At 34.8% G+C, this 15,698-nt stretch overlaps 1 pseudogene; it reads right to left on the bottom strand.

The window, feature by feature from the left end:
* Positions 1-9,327: 9,327 nt before the first annotated feature.
* Positions 9,328-12,715, bottom strand: LOC131876490 (polyol transporter 5-like; annotated as a pseudogene).
* Between the last annotated feature and the right edge of the window lie 2,983 nt (positions 12,716-15,698).

Here is a 15,698-nt window from a genome sequence, read left to right as displayed (position 1 = left end):
ACATCCATTTGATAAACTTTAAAGTTTTTATAACATGAGTATGCCAGAAATATTCGTATTGACTCTAGCCTAGCAACAGGTGCAAATGTTTCACCAAAATCTACACCTTCTTGCTGTGCATAGCCTTTACACACAAAGTGTGCTTTATTCCTAACAACTTTACCAGATTCATCAAGTTTATTTTTGAAAATCCATTTACCCCCTATAACATTTTTATCATCTGGTCTAGGCACAAGTTCCCAGGTTTTATTCTTTTCTATTTGACTGATTTCATCTTGCATTGCATTCAACCAACAATCATCAACAAGAGATTCAGAAACAGACTTAGGTTCAAAATCAGTTACCAGACAGTAATGCTTAACCATTTGAGCTTGTTCACCAGTTTTTGCTCTTCTCCTAGTCAAGATTCCTGCATCCATTTCACCAATAATTTGACTTTGAGGATGTCTTTTAGTAATGATTCTAGAGGGTGTATGTAAAGGAATTTCTGTTTTAGGACTTGGTGGAGGACTCTTTTCATTTGTAATTTCTGCTTCAGTAGATTTAGGAACTTGTTCCAGTCTTATTGAAATATCCTCTTCAACATCTTGCATACCATCACTTAGAAGAAATTGCTCATCAAATCTTACATTAACAGTTTCAACAATCTTGTTCAATCTATTATTGAAACATCTATAAGCTTTGCTATGAGTAGAGTATCCAAGAAAGATACCCTCATCACTCTTAGCATCAAAGTTGCCTAGATTTTGTTCATCTCTTTTTATATAACATTTGCAACCAAAAATCTTGAAGTATTTAATTGAAGCAGCTTTACCATACCAGAGTTCATAAGGAGTAAAGGTGGATTTTACCCTGATTTGCACACGATTCAGAATGTAAACTGCTGTGTGAACAACTTCTTTCCAATATCTGTCTGGCAGATTTGCTTCATTCAGCATTGTGCGAGCCATCTCTTTGACTGTTCTATTTTTTCTTTCAACCACCCCATTCTGTTGAGGTGTTCGGGTAGCAGCATAGTGTCTTTTAATGCCATGTTTCTCACAATAATCTATAAACTCTTGTGATGTAAACTCACCACCTTTGTCTGATCTTAAACATTTGAGCTTTAAATCAGTTTCACATTCAACCATTTTCCTGAAAATTTTAAACCTGTCAAATGCTTCAGATTTATGTTTGAGAAAAATGATCCATACCATTCTTGTATAATCATCCACAAAAAGCATGAAGTATTTTTCACAGTTGATGGATTGTGTCCTAGTTGGACCACATAAATCTGTGTGAACAAGTTGTAACGGTCTAATAGAAGAGTGTTCTTTAGATTTAAAAGATGTTTTTGTTTGTTTACCTTTAAGACACTCTTTGCACATAGAGTTTGTTGGTTTACTCGAGATGGGTAAGCCTCTGACATTCTGATTCTTGCTGATTCGAACCAGATTATCAAAGTTTACATGTTTTGTGCCACAGCCAGTTTTCCTCAACTTGACCCATAAGACACATGCCTTCATTGATTTCACAGTTTGTGGACTCAAGCAGGTTGTAAACATTGCCAATTGTTCTCAAACCAGCAGCTACAATTTTACCAGACTTAGTTTTTATAGTACAACCATGAGAAGTAAAGGACACATTATAACCACTATCACAAATCTGACTAACACTTAGCAGGTTGTGTTTCAATCCTTCAACAAAATACACATCATGTATTGGAGTATCATCATTCAATAATAATGTACCCTTACCTCTGGCAAAGGCTCCTGAATTATCACCAAATCTTACAAAACCTCCATCAAAGTCTTCAAAATGAATAAATTTATTTTTGTCTCCTGTCATATGGTGTGAACAGCCACTGTCCAACACCCACAATGACTTCTTACTTGAAAGGAATGCAGTTTGCACTATCATAGACTGTTCAGTACTAGGGACAAACTTTGGTTTCCACACCTTATGAATGTTTGCCTTTGATTTGCATTGAGAAGAAATATGTCCGAAACACTTAATGCACTTCACAGTGTTTGGAAAGCCATAGGCTTGATTGTGTCCAAACATAGGAGTTCTATGTTGTAAAAATCTACAAGTGTTAACCTTATGGCCAAACTTGTTGCAGTAAAAACAGTAACCATGAAAGAATCCAAACCTAAAAGGTGTCATTATGTTGTAAGCCTGAAATTGGTTTCTATTTGTAGGTTTAGTAATTTGTTTTGATGATTTAGCACTCTCAAAACCTACACCTGTCATATTCTTGCATTGTTTTTGTTTTCTTAAGATTTCATTCAAATGCAAGGTACTTTCATACTCCTCAATCTGCTTATGCAAAGAATTAGTTTACTGTTCTAAAGTGTTAACTTTCAACTCACTATCAGCAAGTAAGACTTTTAGATCTTCTACTGTTTGCTTTGAATCTTTTAATTCAATTTGCAAAATCTGATTTTCACTTTCATGAGAAGCTACAAGCTTCTTTAGTCTTTTAATTTCTTTGAGAGCACAAAGCAACTCTCCTTCAAGATCAATTTCACCTTGATCTAAGTCATCAGATTTATCTTCTGACATGTTAATTATATCTTTCTTTGAGGAAGTTTCTATTTCAGCCATAAACAAAAGTTTCATCACCTTCACAAGGTGAGTCATCTGAATCATTTTCAGAATCTTCTTTTATAAAAAGACTCTTCTTTTTCTGAAAAGGATTGAATTTCTTTTTAGAGTTCCATTTTTTCTTTTTGAAAACTTTTTCTGGTTTTTCTTCTTCATTGTTTTGATCACTCAGGGGACATTGAGCAACAAAGTGTCCAGCTTTGCCGCAATTAAAGCATTTGAAGGGTAATTTTCTCTTATATTTTTTTTTTTAACTTTCTAACTAGCAGGGCTTCTATAGCATCTGAAAGTTCAGACTCACTATCTGGTTCCTCCTCCTTTTCTACTTTAAAAGCAGTTTCTTTAGAATTAGAAGGATTACTACCTGTTGTGACCATTTCACACATCGCCCCATTGCAAATGGGGACCCCTGCTTTTTTGCTTTTTAGGGTTTTGTCCGTTAGCCTTTGCATTTTGAGTGTCACCAAGGGGATCACATGGATAGCAAGTTCGGCTTGAGTGATGTCCTGATCCTGAAATTTGGCTAAGTCTAGAATGTCCTGATCCTGAAATTTGACTAGTCTGGAAACTAAAAAACATCCAAAAACTAGATTTTGCAATATAGCTCCTGGAGGTCTGAAACCACTCTCAAACATCCTGAAGGTATATATGGAATATCACTTAAAGTATAAGAAAGAAGAAAGATAGAGGGAAATGTCACTTATACTTAAATGTTACATTCCATAAAATTATCCTGTCAGAGAGTTCAAAAAGTCAAATTTCGCTCTTGACCCTCTCAGGAGGTCTAAAGCGAATCTCGCCCCTGACCCTTCCAGAGGGTCCAAGGCGAAAATCAATCTAGGAATCATTTCTTGCCTTATTTGACCAAATGTTGACTTGCAAGGCATTTTGAAAGGAAAATTGGAAATATTTATAAACTTTGAAATGATGAATTTTTTTCCAAGATTAGAAATTTCGCTCCTGACCCTTGCTGAGGGTCCAGAGCGAAATTCATTGTAGATTTCGTTTGCCAACTCGCTTGAATTTGAAACCTTGTTCCTGGCCTTGAAAATGATCTTACCTTGCCATGTGAAGTGGTTTGAAACTAAAAGATTGAGCAATTTAGCCTAGATTGTAAATTTCGCTCCTGACCCTTGCTAAAGGTCCAGGGCGAAAATGTTGTTCAAGTTTATTTCTCGCTAATTTTGGCTAACTTGTTTTGTGCAGGGTTTCCCAAAGAGAAGATTAGACGTTACTGGATGCATTTGAAAGTTTGAAAGTTTGAAAAATGGTGAATTTTGGGCAACAAAGAGAAAATCGCTCCTGACCCTCTCTGAAGGTCCAGAGCGAAATTCTCAAAAGTACATTTTTCTTGCAAAGTCAAAGCAATTTTTATGGTTGGAATGGATGCATAGAGGTATGTTTTACCCATTGACGAAAATTTGGAGGGCCAACAAGAGATAGATAAGCTTGAAATTGAAAAATCGCTCCTGACCCTCTCTGAGGGTCCAGGGCGAAATTCTCCATGAAGGTCATTTTTAGCATTGTTGTGATCAAGATGAGGTATTAAAGGCAAGATGAGTGGTGGAATGAGCATGATGAAGCCCCCAAACTCGTTTAAAGATCAAGAGATGATGTTTTATACCTTAGAAGCGATTGGGAGTTTAAAGAATAAGAAAATATACCAAGAAGCAAAAAAGGCGCTCCTGACCCTCACTGAAGGTCCAGAGCGATTTTCTTGAAAGACACATTATTTTATCACTTGTTGGGCTTAAAGATTTATTCATAGCATGAAAAAGGAAAGTTCTTCCTTATCAAGGTGATTTCAAAGGGAAAGGTGAGAGAAAATAGCTTAAATTTGCAAAAGCGCTCATTATTTTATCACTTGTTGGGCTTAAAGATTTATTCATAGCATGAAAAAGGAAAGTTCTTCCTTATCAAGGTGATTTCAAAGGGAAAGGTGAGAGAAAATAGCTTAAATTTGCAAAAGCGCTCCTGACCCTCACTGAAGGTCCGGAGCTAGATTCTAAAAGTACAATTTTCTTGCAAGGACAAAACAAGTTTTGTGATTAAAATAAATGGAAGAGGGTGTGTTCTATCCATTGAAGATAATTTGGAGAAACAACAAGGCATGGACAAGCTTAAATTTGCAAAAGCGCTCTTGACCCTCACTGAAGGCCCAGAGCGATTTTTGCAAAAAACTACAACTTTTCTTCAAAATTGTGCTAAGGCAAGGATGAGATAAGGCAAAAGGACCCCAAGAAACTTGATGAATATTATATTGCCTTTGAAAATGGAGGATTTTAGTCACAAAATAAAAAATCGCTCCTGACCTTTGCTAAGGGTCCAGGGCGAGAAACTTCAAAATCATACTTTTTCCTCAAAATTTGATAAAACCAAGTTTGCGAGTCAATGAGAAGACCTAGTTGGAATGTCTTGAAGAGGTTTTGGACGTTGAAAAATGCTAATCTTGAGCAAAAATTGAAAAATCGCTTCTGGCCTTCACCAAGGGCCCAGGGCGAAATTTGTGATATCCTTCATTTTCTACATTGCTTGGGCGTTGAAATTCTTAACAAATTCACCAAATTTGCTAATTTTGAGCCCTTTGGAGATTTTGAATCAAATTCACATTAAATTAAGGCATTCTGAATTTAATAAATTAATTTTTAAGCCTTGAAATTAATAAAAAATTCCCTTGGAGGCATCTAAAATTAATTTTGGAATTAAAAAAATTAAAAGTTGAGCGCACAAGGCATTATTTTACCTTTATTTGACAAGTCGGCCTACTCCTTTTGAGGTTTTATTTATTATTTCACCTTTTATTTGCTAGGTCAGCCTCATGGGTAAGTGGAAGGTGATCGCTCTATATATTGGAGGAGTGTTGCTTCACATTTCAAATCATTCAATCATTCTTTTAAGTGCGAAATTGGAGAGCAAATTGGAGGTGCGAAATATAGCTTGTTTGGAGCGAATTTCTACTAAGTGTTGAAGACTAAGGAGGGCGAAATTCTTTTGAAGACTAATGGAGGTGTAATTCATCCAAAGGAGGACTATAAACTAAGCCTTGTCCATCAAAATCCGGTCTTCTCTCATCATTTTTTTCAAGGTTTTGTAGTTAAGCACTCAAAGGAGGAGGTATGAAGAATCATTTTTGAAGTTCTTATTCAAGACTTATTGTGATCCCATTGCAATTTTGTAAAGTCTAAGTCTTGAAGATCCAAATTCCATTCATTATTAATTTGAAAATGTGTAATTCTTGATTTATCATGACTTTTTTCAAATTAATATCTTAAGTTTTACCTTTGAAAGGTCTTAAATTTCATGCTTTAAGGTTTGATGCTCAAAAGACTAACTTTAATATTTTGTGTAGGCATCAAATGGAGATCCTAGAGTTGGAAAATCATGCCAGATCAAGGATGGTCTCCTCCAAGAAGATCAAGCAAGGACAAGGGCGACCTCCTCCAGTCTAACATCGACAAGGATGGCTTTCTTCGATCAAACATCAACAAGGGCGACCTCTTCCAATCCAGCATTACAAGGCGAGGTGCATCATCATCCTGCACATCAGAGACAAAAGAAGTCAGAGCAAAGGGTTCGTTGAAGAAGCAGATAGTTCCAGATGAATTAATTAAAGCTAGCTTCTCAACAACATCCAGTTGAATATCTACCAAGTTACAAGTGTCAGACGAGGTGGCATCCTAGTCATCACTTCTCCAGTCAGTGTGGTCCACCTCAGCATGTCCAGATTCAATGTACCTAACTCATGGAAGGTGGCACAAACTTCGATGTACCTACCCCAGCTATCCATTGGTCGAATTTTCCAGAGAGGACATGTGTCCAATTAATACAATTTTATCAGTGGTCAAGCATTAAATGTTATGTAATGGTTGTAACAAACCCTAATTAGGGTTTTCTTTGTTGAATTTTGGCCATTGATCTCAAATTGATCTGAGCCATCGAATTGTATTATGGGCACTATATAAGTCCCGACTCTTCATTTGTAAAGGATATATAGAAAGCAGTTAGAAAGGAATAGAAGATAGAGAGTCAGTAGTTAGAATAGCGAATTAGTCTAGCAATTAGAGTAGAGTAGAGAGAGAAGGCAAAGATTGTTGCCAAGGTGTTGTTGTAAAAGACTTGTAAAACTTCATTGAAGAAATGGTGAAATTTATGGGTCGATTCGACAATTTGCATGGTCTCTATACTTCTCATATTTGATTTCATGTTATTTGATGAGTGGAAAAAATGTGCTGGATTGATGGTGAAGTTCGTATATCCATACTACTAGCAGTTTGTTGATTGCAGACTTGCCTTGTGTAGTCAACTGGAATCATTTAGCTTAAGCTTAACTTCAATTGTCGCTTCTTCATTGATATGCATCAGCCTGATGGTGTCTATGCCTGTAGTGATGATTTGAACATTATAAAGCTTTCCTTCGAAGATCGCACTAACCTTGTGGAGATGGTCATGGGATGTCAAAACAAGACTTAGTTAGAATTTCATCAAAGATCATTCATTGCTCCTACATTCTTAGTATCAGAATTAGCTCCTTTCCTCACCCTCATCTTTTTTCCTTTTTTTCAATTCAAAGCTAGTAAAATCCTATGTTCCAACAATATTCAAAGCAAATCAGAAGTTCAGTCATCAAGTGTAAGTCCCCTTGTGATTCCAACAAAATCACATCATACCACAAAGAGCTTATCCACACGTAGAGATCCTACAACGAAGAACCTTGAAGTCACCCTGATTGATCCTTTTCGCGATATCTTCAGCATTCAGAGGCTTTACTCAAGAGAGGATAAGGTACCCTTGGGTATTTTATTCTGTGTTTGATTGTGTACAAAAAATACGTCAACACTACCTATCCTCATTTCATAGGCTGTGAGTATGCTTTGAAGGCTGTCAAGAGACATAGTAGAAAAACTTTTCTTTTCTTCTAAAGTTGACACCTTAGTTTCAAATTTAGGTAGTAAAGTTCTAATAACCTTTCTGACAACATCTTTTTCATCAACATTTTCACCAAGACCCCTTCTTGAATTCACAATTTCATCAATTCTAAGAAAATAATTTGCAATAGTCTCATCTTCTTTCATTCTCAATGACTCAAACTGATTCTTGAGTGTGAGAATTTTAGATTCTTTGACCTTTGCATCACCTTGATAAATAGTTTCAAGCTTACTCCATATTTCATTAGCAGATGCACAATGCATAACTTTAACAAACACATCCTTGGTGAGACCACACAAGAGAGCATGCTTAGCTCTAGCATTTAACTCATATTGAGTTTTAGCATCAGGATCTGAAGGAATAGAAGTAGGAACAATATATTTTGTGGTAACAATGTTCCACACATTTACATCAACAGAGATCAAGTATGTTTCCATCCTGATCTTCCAAAACACATAATCTGTGCCATCAAAGAGGGGAGCTCTTGATAGAGAAGCACCTTCTTGAGAATGAGCCATAAAAAAAACTTCCAAAAGACCAGGAACAATCCCTAGGACAGACCTATATGACGGACCCAATGCTCTGATACCACTTGTTGGAAGTGGAGACACTCTGAGAGGTGGGGGGGGGGGTGAATCAGAGTGTAACAATTTTGATAAGAACTCCTTAAAACTTGACAACCTTGTTTAACAATAAGCACAAATGAATGACAGTGAAAATGTGAGTTGTAAATCTGAACAAATGAGACTTAACATCTTAAAACAACACTGTTATCGAAGCAAGTAAAACAGATCATTCAAAAATAAGAACAGATGAAAAATCTTGATTTATGCTTTTCAGAAAACAAGATGTTTTTGATTCTTTTACAAAACATAAAACAGCTAAAAGTGTATTACAAAGATTACATCACATAAATTCAAACAGAGCTGAGTATGAAGTAAAAAGAGCAAAAGACATGAAGTATCAAAGCGTTGACTAGTAAGACAAACTGAGACAAGATTGGGCACATAACACCATAATTTTCATGAGTGGAAAACCCTCCTAGGGTAGAAAAACCACTCGGTAAAAGATTCCTTATATTATTTCAAAGAGCACCAACTCAGTACACAAAATTTAGAAGCCATAAAGCCTCAAGGAGCACCAACCCCTCTGTCTTATCCAATATATAAAAAAAATCCAACTCAAGCTACAGTCACTAGTAGCTTTATGATTGCACTTAGTTCTGCAGTCACAAAACTATCAATGATTGGAGTGAGTATAATATATCAATCTGTGCAAATGGTTCTCACTAAATAATTTTGCAACAATATTCTTCATGTCTCTTTATAGCAGATAGAGAATGGTAACAATCTTTAAAGATTAAACACTATCGGAGAGAAAACTCAATCTCTGAACAACAAAGATAATTCCAACCACTGTAGCCACATGTACTCTGCAACAAAACAGAGTAATAATCTAGAACCCTCGACAATCAAAATGTTTGATAATATTTTGTTCTATTGTGTTTTATTTTACACATAACACTCTGTTTTCTTTTTCAAACCTCTCTGTTTTCTCCCTCTTTCACACTCACGAAAAACTGTGTATTTCAATATGTTCTTTTTAAACTGTCTTCAAGAATAACCCTCGTATAGGGTTACCAAACCCTCACTAGGATTTGTTTTGCAAACTGAAAATAACCACTTAACTGTGCAACAGAAAAATCTGAAAGACAATATTATTGTCTCTGTTTTGACCTTTTCAAAAATGAAGTAAATAACGTAAAATTCTTGAATTTCCCAATTCTGAAAAACAAGATAGAAAACAACTAAACCCTTTTCATTATTTCCATTTCTCATGGCTGAAACCCCAGATTTGAAATACCAGATTCTTTATGTGCAGTTGAACAAAAATATTACCTGTAATACGCAACCTCATTGATAACTGAAAGAGAAAAACTGACCAGAAAATCATTGAGCTCATTGTTTAGTCCACCCTTGCATCATCCTTCCCAACAAAAGAAACTAACTCGTGCTCCTTTGCTGCAGCAGCTACATTTCTCATGGCGGCTAGGGTTAGTAATGGACTTCATCCGAAAAATAAACTTTGTTCAAACAAACGAAACAAAGAGATGCTCCAAAAGCTTTTGATTTATGTCGGTCGCATAAGTGAACAATATATTCCAAGAATATGCTGCTAGTCCGTAAGAGCATTAACCACCATATTAACCAAAGTTATCATTCATTTTAAATGCCAAGTCAACTTTATTCAATGTATCCGTGTCACCAATCTGGCCCGTGAGAAAGACTTTCACAATAAAATATAACCACATGCTTATATCAACGAACTTGCCTTTATAAAAATTAGATTATAAAACATCTCAAGGTATGATACTCAGGCAACAAGACTATTGAGATACACGTTGTATTTGAAAGTGAATATATCCAAGTGTGTGACAACAACTCACCAGGTGTCAAACTAAACCAGGAAAAACTAAACCAGGAAAGAATAAACCTGTCCAACGAATCATGTCAGTATTCTTGATTAAGATGCAGATTCCTTTTTGTCATCGAGGACAAATATCAAAGAGCAACACATATATACAAACCCTGCACAGAGGAGTGAGACACCAGCAAAGAGGAAGAATGTTCCAGCTATGGTGATTGAATTAGAGAGACTTAGTAAAGTCATAGAGATTATTCCACTTGCAACTCTGTTTCCCACTACAGCGAGACTAGCTGCTTGTGACCGAATATCTCTGACAACAAAACCCAACATATTGGCCCTAATCCAATGGAGAAAAAAGCCACATTGCAGCACACTGCCAACATAGCCAAAAAAGCAAATTCTTGGTGGCTTTCTGATGTGTTTTCTATTAAGGAAAAAGCCGATGCTAAGGCTATTAAAGATAATAGTCATCCCAAGGGTGCTTGTCAGCAACAATGACCTCCTTCCAACTCTATCTATCAAGGATATAGCTACCAAGATAAATCCAATTTTCAAAAAAACCTACTGCAACAGTGGCACGAAGAAGTCCTGCTTGACTCTGAATTCCAGATTTTTTGAAAACCACTGGACTGTAATAAACTATTGCATCAATGCCTGATGCTTGCTGGAAGAATTGAATCCCTAAAGCGATGATCAGCATCCTCCGCAATGGGGGAGTAGGCCATAAAAGTTCTCTCCAAACTCCTTCCCCATGATGTTTCTTTTGGAGAATTTGAGAATTTGGTACGTCTATATTTTCATTTGTTCCCCCAATTTTTCAACGTTGTCATTAGAATCATTACCTCCAACACCTGCTGCTTCTATAATTTCTGCCAATCTTGCATCTGCCTCACCTTGAGCATCTGAGATCCTTGCTAGTACAGATGCAGCCTCCTCAATCCTATTTTGCATAACAAGTCATCTAGGGGACTCTGGCATAGCAAGGACACCCAATGCAAGGAAAAGTGATGGAACCAATCCCATACCAAGCATCAACCTCCAGCTTATATGGGCTGGTAATGCAGAGAGAAAATAATTGGAAATATAACCAAGAAGAATTCCGACATTGATAAAAATCTCAGAAATGGATGTAAGTGCCCCTCGGCTTGATGCAGGGGAAACCTCTGCAGTGTATACTGGGGCAATTGTTAGGGCAAATCCAGCCCCAATCCCAACCAGAAACCTGCCGACCATCAAAATTAAAAAGGAGGGAGCTAAACCCATTATACCTGCACTCACCATGCATATGAGACCTGTCAAAGCCATTGTCCATTATCTTCCTATGGCATCTGAGGTCCTACCTGCAGCTGCAGATCCTAGAAGAGAAACTATGGTCAAAAACCCAACAAGCACCTCTGTTTGTTCGTCATTTATGTGCTAATCCTCTTGAATATACATAATTGCTCCACTCATAACTCCAGCATCTGCACAGTATCAAAAGAGGCGTCTAATTTTTCAGCTCTGGGAACTCTCAATTCACCTAACAATTGAAACACGTAGATGGCAGAACGGAGCATCAGTTACCTTTATATATAATTGTAATCAAGAAGTAAAGGACAAGAATATAGATAATGCTTCATTGTTCTCATTCCAAGCATGAACAAGATTGAAACACTCAAGCAGAACCAAATGAACAAGTTACACAATCTAGTGAGTTTGCTTCCTAAGCAGCTAAATTGTCCATCTTGCCTTCCAATCAGTTAGGTATATATTAAAAATATTCTACAACTGAGGAATCTGATGTAAACCATTCTGAAGTTGAAAGCAATTAATATGCAAATATCATGGCTGAAGAATAGTATAAGTATGTATGTTGCTCCATACTCCATAGAACCTACAGCATTTGCAAAGGCAATAACGAGCATTTCCATTTCCATTAAAAGCAGCTCCTTCAAGGCTAATACCTTTGCTCGAGAAAGGATACAAAGTGAAATAAACATTAGCGTCCAGACCCAAATACCCCACCAAATAAATGTCAGGTTTGATTTCTTTAGAGTAGTGTACTCTACACTGATACACGTTAAATTCCTCTGTTTGAAAGAGGCTACAAAGACAAATACCCTAGTCACCAGAAAACCTGTGTTCAAGAACTACACTCTAACCCTACCCACATCTCCTGATGAGTCAGCCTTATTCTAAGCTCCAGAACCTTATTTCAAAATCTTCAGTCCCTGTCTCTGCAAGCATCTAAAATTCCTAAGAGACTAAGCTACTTAGAAGGAGATCAACATCTATAAGTAAAATGATCTAAGCTTAGTTTCATTTTTGCCTCACAATCCCCCGGGCAGTGTAGATCTTGATATCAAAACACTGCTTCGAAAAGTGATGTTCAACTGGCACTCTTGTCTTTGTTTTAAAAAACTCTGTAATTTCTTCAATTGGGTCCAAGAAAATTAACCGAGGTTTGGATTGGGTGTTGTGGCCAGTTTCAGGCAGGGCCCTCAGTCTATACTAGCCCATCTCTTCAGAGTTCAATTTCAATATTCAAATAGAAAAACTAAAGAAATTTTCACACTCGTTATTTGTCTACTACTTGCGTAAAGAACAACTGTCTAGGGTTTTGCAGGTCTGAAATAAGAATCAATAATTTGTGTAAGCTCCACATATACATACCATAGCCAAGCACGATAAAATTCATGGATGCCAAAATTGCACAGGCAAGCACAAATCTGTTCATGGGCTTCTTCCCATCAGAAGAATTTGAATTATTACTGAGTAGGGGAAAGAATCCAGTAATTGAGCATGTACCAATTGTTGTGAGGGTTGTTGATATCTTTTGTTTCAAAAATTGAACAAATAAAACCTATTGTTTGAAACAAAAAATATCAATTTTTGTTAGGAAATGTACCAACAGTTGTTAAGAAATGTACCAATAGTTTTATTAAGAAATGTACTAATATTGTAAAAAGTAATCAATTGGGTGATGCCATGTCAGTTGCACAACTATTGGGGTCTCTTTTGCATGCCTATTGGTCTCACTTTTTTTGAGGCTGTTTTGGACACCTTGGCAAAAAGCATGCTGATGTGGCATTATATTTGATGATGTGGCCTTAAAACCTTAGTTATAAGTAGGGGACTTGCCAAGTAAGCTGCTGTAAAAAAATCGGAGTGATTTGAAATTTCCAAGTAGGATTTTGAGAAGCGTGAAGTTAGGGTGCACAACTACTGGGTCATTTCCCCTAGTTCATATTTCCCATTAGGAAATTTCAAATCATTATTAATATCAGTATCTTTCTTCTTTCTCCAGCCCATCGTTATTGTTTCTCCTCAGCACGATATTTTCGTTACATCTATCTGTAAGCGATTCTACTTTTCCCTTCTCATAATTTCGCCATTATGACAATGCGGCTTCTTGATCAAATCAAAATATTTAAAATGCTTGAGAGTTACATAGATTGTCATTTTACGAATTTTATAAATTTGTTGCTTATTTAATATATATATTTTTTCTTTATGTCATTTTACGAATTTTATAACTTTATTGCTTATTCAATATATATAATTTTTCTTTATGTTTATAAAAAAACAGAGAGTAAGCCAGCTTTTTATAGAAATTATGTATTAGGGAAGAGCACCATTAATTGAGCATGTATGAGTTGTTGATACTTTTTCCTTCAATAATAGTACAAATAAAAATTATTGTTTGAAACATAAAATATCAATTTTTGTGTGTTTATGCACCAATAGTTGTGACTTTAAAGTTGTTATTGTTAGAAAACGTACCAATAGTTGTGAAAAGTAACCAATCATGTGATGCCACATCAGCTGCACAAGTATTGGGGCCTCTTTTGCACGCAAATCGGTCTCACTTTTTTTTTTGCTTGTTTTGGACACCTTGGCAAAAAGCATGTTGATGTGGCCCTAAAACCTTAGTTATAAGCTGGGGACTTGCCAAGTAAGCTACTATAAAAAAAATTGGGAGTGATTTGAAATTTCCACATAGGATTTTGAGATGCACGAAGTTAGGGTGCACAACTACTGAGTCCTCTCCCCTATTTTAGTCTTATTCAGAATAAACCAACTTCCTATAGAAATTATGTTTTACATTTGATTTCATGCTATTTTTTATCCTTCTTAGCCTTGTGTTATTGGTGTTGTGGACTTTCTTTGCCACTCTTGTTCTACTCCAATCTTTAGTGGTGGATTTGTCTCTTGGTCAACATCCTACTCTTTGTGCTAGTCTCATTAAGAGGATTACTCTTGCTCCCCTTGTGTTGGTGTTTCAAAGGATACTGTTGCCGTGGGGAAAGATCCTTCTTCTTCTTCTTCCAAAACTCTTCCCACCCTTGATGCGAGTTACTAGCTGCTTGTTAGTGTGCTATAAATGGATTTTTTGGTCTTTTTTGTACCAATTATTTGTAACCTATTTGACTTGTCTTTGTGTAGCGTCAACACCCTTGTTTTGCTTTACAAATCAAATTAAGATAAAAGACCTCTATTTATTTTGTTGCTTTATTAATAAAAACATAATAACATTAAAATAAAAAACCTCTATTTGTTTTGTTGCTTTATTAATAAAAACATAATAACAATAAAATAAAAGGCCTCTATTTGTTTGGTTAATGACATTTTTCCAAATCATTATATACAAATTTTCAATTTTTTTAAACAATAGACATTTTTCTTTATACAAGTGACATTACAACAGCGCCACCACCACTTAACCAACACACTATGGGATGAACCCCTAAACAATAAGCATATTGATTTTATTTATAAAATATTATTTTAATATTTTTTATTCAAATTTATATGATAAATAATTTTAAAATTTTCAAGAATTTTTAATTTTGTTTTAAAATTATTTGAGATTATTATTTTCTTTTTATTTTATTATATAACTTTTAATTACTTTTTAAAAAGTTGAATAATCTTTTTATTTTGAATATCTAAAAATAGGAATTATAAAAGCTATTTTATTTACTTAGAATTAGTTTTGTTTACTTTAGAATTATGTCACATTGTTTTATTATTTTTTTATTTTCAAAATTATTTTTATTAAGACTTATTTTATTTAACTTGAGTAATTATTTTATTTTTATTTACTATAAAACTATTTTAATTATCAAAGATTTTTAAATTTTTTAAATGTTCTTAGATTTTTTACCATTTTTTGTTAAAACACTCACATCATTACAGTCCACCTTTTGTTGTCATTGTAGTTATCACATTACAATATTAATATTTATGAAAAGTAATAAATATAATAAAAATTAGAAATTTAAAAAAGGTAAAATAAATTCAAATATTTTCTTTTAAACACTCTAAGAGTCTTAAATATATTTAATTAAAAAATACCGAGAGATGTCTATATTTAATTTGTGTATATTATTATTTTTATTTATTTAGGATTGATAAGCATATGGAGATTATATATGCATGAATGTATGTATATGAAATAAATCTAAATCAATTATATTTTTTGATATTTTAGAAATTTTACATTAAATAAATGTGTTATAAGATTGCTTTCTATTCAGCCTTCAATAAAAAATAAATTGAATGTTGAAAAGTGTAAAGCATTCTATAAATAAAGCTTTTCGCTAAGATATTAATTAAGATCAAACATCTCTAAAAAAAACATATGAAAACCTTGTTAATTGAGACTTTGAAGAAACTAATACAAATTTTGAAAGAAACAAAGAATCACCTCCTAATTTCATAATTAAAAAATATTTACAAACAAAATGATTATTAATTTCAAACTTTATCAAACAATT

The sequence above is a fragment of the Cryptomeria japonica genome, chromosome 6 (genome assembly GCF_030272615.1).
Source record: "Cryptomeria japonica chromosome 6, Sugi_1.0, whole genome shotgun sequence".
Taxonomy (NCBI): Eukaryota; Viridiplantae; Streptophyta; class Pinopsida; order Cupressales; family Cupressaceae; genus Cryptomeria; species Cryptomeria japonica.
This window is presented reverse-complemented; position numbering and strand designations above follow the sequence as displayed.